The sequence below is a fragment of the Pholcus phalangioides genome, unplaced genomic scaffold, assembly GCF_987345545.1.
Source record: "Pholcus phalangioides strain wild (caught in Gottingen) unplaced genomic scaffold, Ppha-v1.0 ptg000015l_1, whole genome shotgun sequence".
Taxonomy (NCBI): Eukaryota; Metazoa; Arthropoda; class Arachnida; order Araneae; family Pholcidae; genus Pholcus; species Pholcus phalangioides.
In genome coordinates, this window is record NW_028301608.1 from 96089271 (window position 1) to 96102304 (window position 13034).

The 13034-nt window shown below is 35.4% G+C and overlaps 1 protein-coding gene across 4 annotated transcripts in view; it reads right to left on the bottom strand.

Annotated features, from left to right (window-relative positions):
• Positions 1-13034, bottom strand: part of LOC149077109 (putative G protein-coupled receptor No9) — a 198411-nt gene that overhangs the window by 64483 nt on the left and 120894 nt on the right. The window contains exon 1 of one of the 4 annotated variants that reach the window (XM_089244837.1): positions 9512-9596. The exons of the other annotated variants lie outside the window; for them this stretch is intronic. The gene's annotated coding sequence lies outside the window, so the exon portion shown is untranslated. Of the gene's footprint in view, positions 1-9511; positions 9597-13034 lie in introns of those variants that run through there. 4 annotated transcript variants of the gene reach the window in all.

A 13034-nucleotide genomic window follows, 5' to 3' on the forward strand; every position in this document is an offset into this window, starting at 1 on the left:
TACGTATGTTAATGAACAGGCGTATATATAATGTCATCCGACAATACCAAATAAAGCATTATTTGTAAAGCAGCAGGATCTAATATTATTTATTTTCCTCCTCTTAGTCATGCATCAAGTGTTAAACTAGCAAATTGAATTTCTCACGAAATAGAAATTGAATTTGCATTTGTGAAAGCGTTCTGAATGTAGTTAAACCTTTTTCTACAAGCGAGTCGTTCTTTATTCCTCTGAAAACAAGTCCTTTAGGGAATTATACGTGTATTTTTAGTAGAGGTGTAAAGAAAAAAAAAAGGATTTTTCAGTCTACAAACGCAGACTGAAATGATTATTACTATCTTTTTATGTCGCAAGTGTCAATAATCTATTCAGCATTGAGAAATTATTGAGAAAATCCTTTTCGGTATAAAATAGAACCAGAACGCTCTACAAGTTTGGATCTGAATGAACTCATAATACGTGATAAAAAATTAACGAGTTTCTACATACAATAATTTGTACGAATTCATGCGAATTCTAGGTTATGGGATATCGATTATTTGATTATCTAGATAATCGGCTTTTATTTTTCTTATCGTTCAATTTAAACTCACAAAAAAGAGCCATTTACAATCGAGGGGTTCACAATCATAGTAGACCAAGTCCATTTATCTTTATTATGGATAATAGCACCTTTAAGTCTTTGATAGATAATTAATTCAGTTGAAGTGATGTAAAGGAATTAAATATGTCAAAGTTCAGTTAAAATCTTGCCTTTACAGAAATTCAAGATGCTATTATCCATAATAAAGATAAATGGACTTGGTCTTCTGTGGTTGTGAACCCCTTCAAACAATTCCATCATATTTATCCAAAAGTGTGGTATCACGTGTGTATCGGTGGATTTCCAATTCCCATTACCTGCTACGAAACAACTAAATTTCACAGAATGCAGATCAGTACGTCGACTTCCTTAGAGCTACAAGTACGTAATGAATGCAGTGAAACCTCGATATAACGATACTCTGCGAAGCAAGAAAAATATTGTTGTATAGGGGGTTATCGTTATACCGAGAGGTACCATCAGAGGTACCATTACCATCCGTCGCCACCACAAATTTATGCTGTTGTTAGCATCTCTTCTGAATTGGCGCTGTCTGTATTTATTCGCAGCATAAAAATTCTTATTGATTATTTGATTAATAAAATTCATTTGATTATTTCACCCACTGAAGTGGTTCACCTAAAATACTTTTGTATACTGCATAGAAAGTGGCTTCCGGCAACTTCATTAACAATTTCCGAGATCAGATAGTGCAAACTACTGATGCCATTAAAGGCCCTCGAAAGAAAAAAGAACTGGTGAGGAATCTAAAAACATGCCGAAAATGATTTTGAGTGAATATAAAAAACATTGTTGTAGCAGTTTCGAAATTTCAACAACAAAAATATCATTATATGGGGGAATTCATTAAAGTAAAGAATTGATGCATCGAGACGAGTTTGATATTAGAGTATAGGCAATTCCAAACAAGACATACAAATATATCTTTGAAGAAGGATTTATTATTTTATCGAATATTATTGTAGCGAGGTTTTACAGTATATTCAAAAAATGAATTTAACCGATTCCCCTCACCAGAATGAAAGAGAGAGAAAAAACCACCAGCCAATGAAAGAGGAAAGCGGAGAGAAAGTAACCTTTTAATGAAAGGAAAACTAGCATCGAATGTATAAAAATATAAATCTATAGATTCTTCCCCTTAAAAGGGGGGCGTTTAAGAAGGTGGGCCCATAAGAGAGACCTTATTGTGTACGAATAAGGTCTACCTTTCTTCGAACGCATTTGGAATTCATTATGATTAATTTTTCTTTGGCAAAACAGTTGCAAGCACAATGTCTCAAAATATTATAATAACAAAATTTTATCGCTGTATCGGGAATAAAGATATAAAAAATAAAATAATAAATAAATAAATAAAAATAACAATACATCGGGAATAAAGTACAAATACAGTCAAGCCCCGATTTAACGAATCAGTAGAAACCGACAATTTTATTCAGTAAATCGTGGTCAAATTGATCAGGAGCATAAACCAACTCGAAACGGCAAATTTTAACATCCAATTTTCATCAGAATTTCAGAAAAAAACGTTAAATTGAAGAATTCAATTGAGTCAGAGTTCATTATATCGATGTACGACTGAAATATTACATAATTTTTTTTCTTTTATCCAATAACTACGGAAAATAAAAGAGACCATCATGCGAATGCTCAACTCTTTCTACACAGCGTTTCTCCGATAAATACCTCATAAGATAATGAGATACGCTACACCGTTCTTCGCAAGCTTATCTTGCGCGTTCTATATTTGGTTTAAGGAGACAGCGATCTTATCTTTAAAAGCTACCGGTCAAGACCCACTTTATCATCTAAGAGGTGGCCGAAAACTTGAGATCCAAGATAAAAACGTCTTTTTTTTTCCTCCCTTCATTATAAAAACTTCGGCTTTCTTCATTCGAATTTTCTTTTTTGGAAATGCGATGTCTGTTCCGTTCAAGGCGTGGCAAAGTAATTACGTATGACAAACGATGTCGAGTAACATTTGATACGCCACCCTCGAAACCGTCCGTTTCTGTTGCTTTTACTCGGCACATAAAAATGAAAGGAAGCAAAGGATGAAGAAAGTGGCCCGTTTCTCGAGTTTCTTAAGGATATTTGAACCGGGTGACCTTTTATTAGCACGCTCTTATTCGGGACTTGCAATCTCGTGTTTCAACAGCAACAACAGAAAAGAAGCCTCTTGTTTACAACATGCTGTCGAATGGAACCGTCCGAGAAATGTTTAGGATTTGTCAGACATCACTGGAAGTTACAGCTTGATTTATCCGCGAAAGCAATTAAAATATATTACTTTCTTTCTCGCGACATATTTTCTTTTCTGCGCTTCGTCCAATGAGTGTCATCCAAATAAAAATGTTTATGGATATTCGCTCTTGTTTATGAAAGGGCTTTTCCTTCAAGTTCACACTTGTCGCATACTACTAGGAAATGCGTCTCACTGATAAGATAAGTTAGTGTTGTTCTGAACACAGAGACACCAATTTGCGTGATTTGAATATCTTAGAATCCGTATTAACTATATTCTATGTTTTTTCTATCAGATACGTGAAAATAATGACGGTCGGTGACCGACAAAGTTCTATATCTATTCAGGGCGTTCTGTTAATGGACGGACGAAGTCAGAGGTTTGCTGGCAGGCATCAAGAAGAACAAAAATTGCGATGAAACATGGTATCGCAAAGCGCGTTGAGAGGGTGAAAATCGCGAAAAACGCATGCAGGCTCTGAATGCAGAGGAGACGATAGGTTGGATGTCAGTTGATCGGTGAATGCGTTTGTGGATTCGTCATATCTGATGTAAGCAGCGTCGCGAAACGCATGCGCTTGGGTAGGATCACGCGCTGCGGACGAAGTAAATTAGCGCTATTGCGGTAGTAAGCATGTTAGTTCTTTGTTCCAATGAGTATCGTGATGCCTGACTACAAGAACGAGGAATACGCTTATATGCATCTGATTTATGGTCGAGCATAATGGTACACGCATAACTTTGTAAACATAAATATGTTAGGGCCACACAAAAATTTACAATTCACGTTCAGGTATACACGAATTCGGTGTATAAATTCAAAAGAGAGATGTTCCCGAGCTGCGTGTACAGTTAAGTTGTAGTACAGTCAACCCTTGGATTACGAACTTATCTTGGTATACGAGCACGCAAAACACCCTAAATCCAAAAGGAAGCATATTTCAGAAGTCTGAGATTACTTTTGTTTTTTCTCGACAGAGTTTGGTTGAACAATTATATTTCATCAGAGTAAAATTCCCGCCACTAAACGGGCACTGTGTGAAATAGTGCAGTTACAGGATTTGTTTTCGGAGGGTCCGAAGCGTTTTAGATAAGTTGGCAATGCGCCGTGTTTCGAGAGAAAAATTATCTTCTGTGACGTGACCAGACTTAATTCAGAGTCTGAACTTATGGAAATACCTCCTGAACACCTTTGCTCGAGTGTCCGAGTCGTTCCATTCCCTTTGCCATCTATTCCTAAGCCAATCATTTCATATTTTTTTGCCAAAGGATTTATGTAATGGAATATAATATGTACTATTTTATTTTGCTTGTATTACTATCTCTGAAATGTTTGGAAATTTACGGAATGTGTATGGGATGCACGTGTGTGCGTGTGTGTGTGTGTGTGTGTGATATTTTATTTCGCATTTTAAACATATTGAAAATAATATGTTTTCCGGTGATGGCCTTTGCAGTTAGAAATCCCGTAATATATAGACCGAGCCATCGCACGGTTAGTTAGTTACTTTGTGTTGATTTGATACTAGCTATTGGTTTTGCGCAGGCATCTTATAATATGCACACATTACAAATCTAACAAGTCCCAAGAACGTAGTACCGTATATACTCGTGTATAAGCCGAGTTTATTTTGTGGAAAAATTTGTTCATCAAGTGGGGGGGGGGGGGGTTATACTCGGGTCAGTTTTTCAATCAGTAGACCCCGCAATCAGTAGTCATTTTTGTAGCCGGCATTATTGGTATGAGATATGTTCAAACCCCCACAGAACCGATAATGTCAAAGCCGAGGCAAAGAAATCGAAAATATCATTGGCTTTGATACCAGGTGGGCTAACGTCGATTTTACAGCCTTTATATGTGGGCACGAACAAGCCTCTCAAAGACTATTTGAGTAATTTGCGGATCGAATGGATGACTTCCGATGATAAAGAAACTACAAAATAGTGGTGTCTTGAAGAAACCTGACATTGGCCTAGTGTGCCAATGGGTACACGAGGTGTGGAATTCTATTTCCGCCGAAGTTATCATCCAATCCTTCAAAAAGTGTTGCATCAGCAATGCGATGGACGGAACTGAAGATGATATCCTCTTTGAAAGTGACAATGGCAATGACAGCATAGGTGAAGATGAAAACAAAGATGCCGAACCCCCTATGATGATCTGATGGATTACGATGAGCTTGGAAACTCAGGAGAAACGGATTAAAAAGTTTCAATCATTTTCTATTGTAAATTTCCGTAAGCTATTCATTTTGCATGAAAATATAAATTTTTTTTTTCTCTAAAATGCACGGATTTTTTGGGGTCGGCTTTTACACGGGTTTTCAATTTATTGCGGTTTTGGTGGTTCTGAAGTTGAGGGGTCGGCTTATACACGAGTATATACGGTAATTCCTTTAACATTAATTCCTATGAGAACAGTATTTCGGCTTGCGAAAAATTCGGTTTACGAAGAACAAATTAAGTTCGTAAAGAGGGGGGGGCGGGGGGTTGACTGCAGGTTCAATTCATGGAAGCTGTAGATAATATAAAAAAAATATCATTGAAATTCAAGTAGCGATGGTAATAAAATGAACTAGGAACAATCCGTTTCACAATGGTCAGATTGGATTTTTTGTATTGGATACAATTTTTTTCTTCTCAAAATTCATACATCGATTGATGAATCTGCGGATTTTTCTCCCTGGCTGAAGGAATGAATCTATAAGACTGAATTGAACGTGACTTTGCGTCTTAGAATATGAACCAGCTACGAATAAAAATGAATACCGCAATGAATCTGCATTCATTTTGCGATCATTATCCTCGTCTCGGGTGCATTCATTGATAACAATTTCAACGGAAATTTTCAAACGGAACGTGAAATTTTCAAACTCATCAATGCTAATTACGTGTAATTTTGAGCTGCGGGCATCCAAAAATCCATTCCATAAGTGAAACTCACAGCAGGAGAATCCATAGACTGTACAATACATCGCCCTGGGAATGATCTAATTCCGGGACGCGGAAAATAACTTTTGAGATAAAGCATAAAGCATTTCGCTTCCTTTGTTACCCTCCTTTGATGGTTTCGCTCTCTATGTAGACACATCATAATGCATCATGAACTTCACAACATATATATTATACACTGTTATATTAACCTAAAAATTGAAACTTTATAGATGTTCAGACATTTTGCAGTAAATTATATTTTTGAAAGCCGACTGAATTTCAAAATATCTCTTGTAACTGTCAAGCCGACGGAGGAAGCACAGAATATTTTTCCCATACAATAAAGCTGAAACTAATTAAAACAGCCGTTTTTTTGTTCATTCCAGCTTCACTTTATGGAAAGTTAATGATATTTACACAATACTCATAGTATTGCACAGACTGTTCCATAAATTCGTAAATAGTTTAAAAATTAATAAAAAATATAAAGAATTGGTATAATATTATTTAAATGTAGTTCGCGAAAAAGTTGAGGAAGATTTCGCACAGAGAAAAAAAATATTTCAATTTTTTGTTGATAGGGATGTACGAATCCTAATCCTATTCAAATCCATTTCCAAGACTTTGAACGAAAAATAGAGTGTGTCCCATAAATGCGTAAATGATTTCAAAATTCACAAAAATTCAATAAGTAGGCATATTTGAATGTTGTTTGCGAGAAAGTTCTTGTCAGGAAGGGGTTTTTTTTTTGGTACAGGAAGAAAAAAAGGTTTGAATTTTCGTCGATAGAGGGTATTTCACGAAAGCAAATTACTGGATATATTCAAATTAGAGTCCTATCAAGTGCAAGGTGCACGATTAAGATCTAATTTTGGAATTTTCCTGTTACTGGCTCTTACAAAGGATTTTCATTGTAATGTTGGCATCAGTCGATAAAGCACAACTGAAAATGTTTCATCTCAGACACGAATTACCGGCTTTACGAACGCTTCAGACACAGAAGATGCCTTACAGGGCCTCTTTAAGACGACGTATAGAGCCTCAAAAATCACCCATAAAATAAAGGTATCGAAGTAATATTGAACTATGTGTAACTGCCTTCTTTGAGATTCACACTATAGTAAGAAAAAAAAATTCGGGTGGAAAACTTTCCGAGGTATGCAAACAAGTCATTTTACTAAAATTGGTGAAATCATAGCCATACACGCTCTGCAACAAACGAAGACTTGTTGTGGTTAATTAGGACATCTGCCAGAAAATTCAAAACATAAAATAGAAAGAACATGACCTCAGGTTATGTGCAGTATCGATTCTGAATTTTTATCTTCAAACTGACTGCAGTAATGAACGTCCACAGAACCCTTTGCATACACGCAAGGCCACGTTTTAGGGTTAATACTTGAACCTTCAACGGTCTTCCTCCAGCAGTCTTACCTTTGTTATAAGAAACGTTATAAGAATTTATTGAACAATGGTTATGTAAGATAAACTGCAACCTTACTCGAATGAAATTGTCGATGGTATTTGGAAAACTATAGAAACTACCTTCATACCCACATAATACAATCAATCATCAATTTTAAACAAAATAGGCTAGTTACACCCTATAGTTAGTTCCCTGCGGGTACCATATTTTTCAGCAATTTCTCTCTCTCTCTCTCCCTCTCTCAAAAATTACAATATTTTGCATCATTATACTCCTCAAATTATCTAATTTAGTATGTTTACGTGTTTCTTCCAAAAAAAAAGCGATATTAACCTAAAATCGGATCATTAGTAAACTGATATGTGGGTCCATACCCGATTTAGAAAATGCTGGTTGTAATATTAGCTTTAAAAAAAAATATAATTTTCTTATACACTGAATATTTTTATAACAGACTAGCTATATGTTACCCGGCGCTGACTGGGCGAATTGAAAAAGTGACAAACCATTATAAAGGCATATAAACTATTATACATATACTGGTAGCAATAAGGAAGTAAGGGCAAACCATAGTAAAGACGTATACATGTGTGAAACGCATTGTTTGAGAACCACGGTAACCAAAGTAAACATTCCGAAAGTGATTATTCAGGCCCAAGAAAGCCATTGTTGCCCGACAGTTTTTTTGCCCGTTTCAAGCATTTGCCCCCAGCTCTGACAAACTTTTAAAATAGCTTATCGTTCGAGTCGGTTCCCGTTTGATATATGTATGCTAAATTTGGCGACGATCAATCCAAAATTGCAGATTTGTATAGAGAACATACACACTGACAGACAGACACATATACATGTATACACACAAAGTCAATTATACATAGAGATTTTGATGAATTTTTTGACTGGGTTTCTACGGAATTTTAAATAAATTTTATACATTTTTTTAAAGAGTTATTTCGTACATAAATTTCCAGACTGCATTTTCTTACACATTACCACTGAATTTTAACTGGATATAAGCAGTTTTAAATTGCATTTTTATGCATCTTTTTCGTTTAGAAACTGAACTGTATTATATATGTCTTCAGATTTAAGTATTATAATTTTCTTTTAAGTTTTTCTCATGCATTTTTGACTGATTATATTTTTTGGATTAAATATTCATGAATTTCAAGCTGAATATTTAAGTATTTTTATACGGAATATTCATACGATATGGAAATTTTTATGAAATTATGAAAGTATTATAAATGTATTTTAGACTGAATTTTCAACTTCATATCATATTAACGTTATCAAGTTGATTTTCATTTCTCTCTGACAGATTTAACTCTCAGTTTGATACTGATGTTGAAAATAAATAGCTAAATTTAGAAACACCTTAGAGAAAACATGAGCCATCAAATATATGCCAAAATGTTACAAAAAAATTTAGAAATTAGCATGCTTATTATATATAGCCTATCACAGTATTTTCTCGTAATGAAAAATATTCATCTATACCATCCATATAGGCACTATTATTTTATTTATTTAATCTCTATGCTAATTTCTTCAAAATTCTATTTTTTCAAGAGAAAACACGAAGCCTGTAACATCATCAGTTTAAGTTCTACAAGCTTCTAAAATTGCTGTTTCAACCAGCGTTTATTGCGAGAATTACTGTAACAGAATTTATTAGTTTTGATAGAATTATACAGTGAAACCTCTATATAGCGATACTCTTCGGACAAAGAAAATATTTCGTTGTGGAGGAATTATGGATCGTTATATCGGGAGTCAGTAGTTTAACACTAGAGTGTAGAACATTTCCAAACAAGACGAAAAAATATCGTTGTAGAGGGATTTATCGTTATATCGAGTATCGTTGTAGAGAGGTTTCACTGTATTCTATTTATTACAGGCATGATAAATATAAATTTAACACATCATATAAAAAACCCCTCATTAAAATATCCTTCGGAGAATGCTGTTCAAATTTTCAACATTAACCGAATCAACTCCTGACGTTCACATCTTTTCCTACCTGGGTTTTTCATTCCATTGACGTCAACGTGACGTCACGTGCCGTGTATAAAGTTGTATATCTTCACATGTAACTTCCAATTTAACTAACGGGGTGGCACTTGTGTTAACTTCCATGAGTTCTCGAGACGTCGGAAGTGTGTGATTCCTGTATTTTTTTAGTGTTCACACATAAGGTATTTAAATCAGAGTTGATTGGGTAAATGAATTGATTTTTTTTGAAACAGAAATATTGAATTCATACACAATTTCACGCAAAATATTAATGCATGTAAATATACCGTGTTTCTCTGTGCGAGTCAGTCTTGTTCTACTCCTCACGGTCATGATGCAGTGACATGAGAAATAAATCCAAATTTTTCATCGAATTTACTCTTCACTCGAATGACGTCGTGGCTTCTCGAGTTCTTTTTTAGCATTAGATAGAAGAGGGGAGAAAAAAAAACTGGTTCGATCCTTGCCTTTGATGAAAAAGATGGAAAAATAGAGGCTTTTGAAAAGTCTCTGGTAAGGAGGAGAAGAGTTTTGAGAACAAGTTCCGGAAACAGATTTTCTGCAACAGCCCATCGAACGAACGAACGAACGAACGAGAGCCTCATCAAAGTCGATTCTACTTGACGTTCCTCTAACTTCCCACACACACTGTGTGTGTGTTTGTAACGTCCTTATCTATTTCCTGTGCACGAGATTAAAACACGTGTCTTCTCAAAAAGAGCTTTCAGGAAAAATTCCAGCATCGTGTCGTTATGATGCAAATGTGTGTCTTTTTTATATTTTCTTTATGTTTCATTACAACTGATAAGACCTTTATGTGTAGAAATACTTTCATTTTTATGATTGTACATGTCTGTGTAGTTGCGAGAATTATTTTGGCGTCGTGGTTCTGTGGTGGTTTCCATTGATCTGAAAATTGTTTTATACAAATACAAGGATACAACAGGCAAAATGTCCAATGAAGTTTCTGAGAAAAATTTGCCCATAACAAATATGGATGTCATATTTTTAAAATACAGCTACCCAATTGCCATATTACCTTCACCTGTAGGGAATATGGCCAAGAGGTCGACTCTTCGAGGGGAAAAAATCGATTTTTTTCATAATTTAGGTTGAAATACGGCGTAAATCATTACTTTTTCTTTTAGCAAATAATGCTTCAAAATATTTTTTTAATATTATACATCTGGTTTTTTTTTAGGATTTATCATACCGGTCTCAGCAAAAATCACGGAAGCTTAGCGTGGCCATATTACCCTCACTTACCTTTTATAAGAATGTATTCGCCTACTGTATCGAGCTGATAAGTTTCCAGAAATCGGAGTTTCATGATCTGATGATCGGTTTCAAGATACTTAACATGTGAAAGCGACGTATGAGTCACTCAGTAAATTAACTTACAATGAGGTGTCAGATTTCTTCTAAGAAAGCGTCCACGTGCTGTTCTTCCACTTTTTTTTTAGACAGATCGTATAGCATCGGCGGCGCTTCGAATTCTCGCACCCCAAGGACTTATGACAATTAGATGCGGAGCGGACACACACGACGCAGCTTAAGACGACACGTAATATGCATAAATTTTTTTTTTTTGCATCATTTACTCTTAACCTACGAAAGTTTAGCTTTTGAACATTTCCTATCCGCGTGACTTTTTTTTTAATCATTAAATTGATTCTCTCTCTCTCTCTCTCTCTCTAAAATGCAGTAGAACTCCGCTAACCTGAATCCCGCTAATCCGAAAACCCGCTTCATCCGAAAGGCCCTTAAAAAAAGACGACGCGAAAGTTGAAGATTCACCAACGGAAGAAAAAAACCGTTCATAAATTCTGCATCATAAGACGTTACATTTTGCACATGGACAATAGAAAAATATATTGCAGGGTAAAAAAGTCCCTTTAATTCTCCCGCAATTGTTTTGGTTATCGTTAAAGGAAATTCTCTGGTCTGTAACTTATTTCAACTAGGTAAATGAGTAGAGATACTCACTATTCTTACAGTTTTAAAAAAGTCTTGTTTAAAAGACAAACCCCGGTAATCCGAACGGATCCCATCCCAAATTAGTTCGGATTAGCTGGTTCTACTGCATTTGAAATAATAACAATTATTGTTATCTTCTTTTTTTTTTTGTTTCAATCAGTTTCACTTTAGTTATTCACACTAAAGTTTTTTTACAGTATAAATATATGCGTGGATTCCCAAACATTTTAACTTCATTGAACTTTTGTGAATTAAAAATATTTCGTGGTACATCTCTGCGTGATCTCTGAGTGTTTTGAGGCATCTTCAGCTGCCATGACACACTGACTGAGAATCACGACCCCGTTATCACGTTCAATGTATTCTGTAAATATAAACCTGGCCGCTGTGGTGGTCGAGTGGTTATAGTGACGGACTCGCGATGCGAGGATCCGGGTTCGAACCCCACAGTGGTTGTCGGCTGAAGTTGGTTTTCTGTGGTTCCCAACTTCAAGGCGCAAATGCGAGAAGATCTCCCCGTTAAAAAGTCTCGCCACAGAGAGCAACAGTCCTACAACGATAAATCATTCAATCATAACTCTTCACTCATAGTTAGAAGAACTGGTGCCAGATGGCAGCACTACACGTAACAAGCATTACAGAGAAACAAAAAAAAACTCCACGTCAGGTTTCACTACACGAATACGCACATTCCCGCATGTACCGATTCGTTGGGGGTTCCGCGGGGGGGAGGGGTGTGGGCGGAGTGCATGTGTGGTGTAGCAGTAGTAGGTAGGGCCTCCAAAAAATGGCTCGGGGATCCATGATGTTCTTAAGTCAGCCACCTCGTTGAGCAATTTACCTGTTGTGGCGTTGTATTTGTATTTGTAAAAAAAAATAAGACAAAGGTGCAAATCCCCCTAAGTTGCCTCTGGTTCATTATCCCGTCCACAGTCACAGTCAATTGATTTGAACCCTGGCCTCCCAGTTCTGAGCTGGTGGTTTAAACAAGGCATAGTCAAAAAATTAGGATCTATGCAGCAATCGTATATAAACTTAAATACACGATTGATAAAACTTTCTAAAGGCCATCTTTTGCGCATGGATTTATTCAATAACAATATATGGAATTTGTGCCTGGGGTGGGGCATATGATACAAATATACAAGGATTAAATAGCACTTACAATAAAATTAGATCACTAATAACAAGTACTAACTCTAACAACAATATAACAGAATGTCAAACACCAAACATAAGGAAAATCTACGTATATAAAATTATAAAACTCGTAACAGTAACTAATATAAGGCTAACCATGAGAAGCAGTAGATCATCTACTCGATATAGGAATATTTATCAAGTCCCACGAGTCAATTAAACATTATTTAAAAAGTTTCTGTTATATTGCCCAAAAATACTAAATCTTTTTCACACAATGAACCGTACGAATATAATATCAAATTTCAATATTTACTCATTTGCAAAAGATATAAACTATGAAGAAATCATGTAATAAATACAGATGATTGATAACAGTAACTAAATGCTTAACAAATGATGGATAACAGTAACAGTATGCAATACCGATTACACAAATAAGATGGAAAAAGTGGAGGTATACATAACTTGATATTAAATAATTCTTTGTGCTACTTTACATTAAGATAAAATATCATTTTAAAAAGAGCATAAATTGAAAAATGAATGACAGTTGCCATGTGCCAACAGACAATAGATTACTTTTGTAGACCTACTGGAAGGACACCTTAGTCCCTTGAGGTCACAGAGTGAATGTTCCTAATCTATGTATTTATATGTGTTTTTTGTTTCTTTTTTCATCTTTTTGTACCA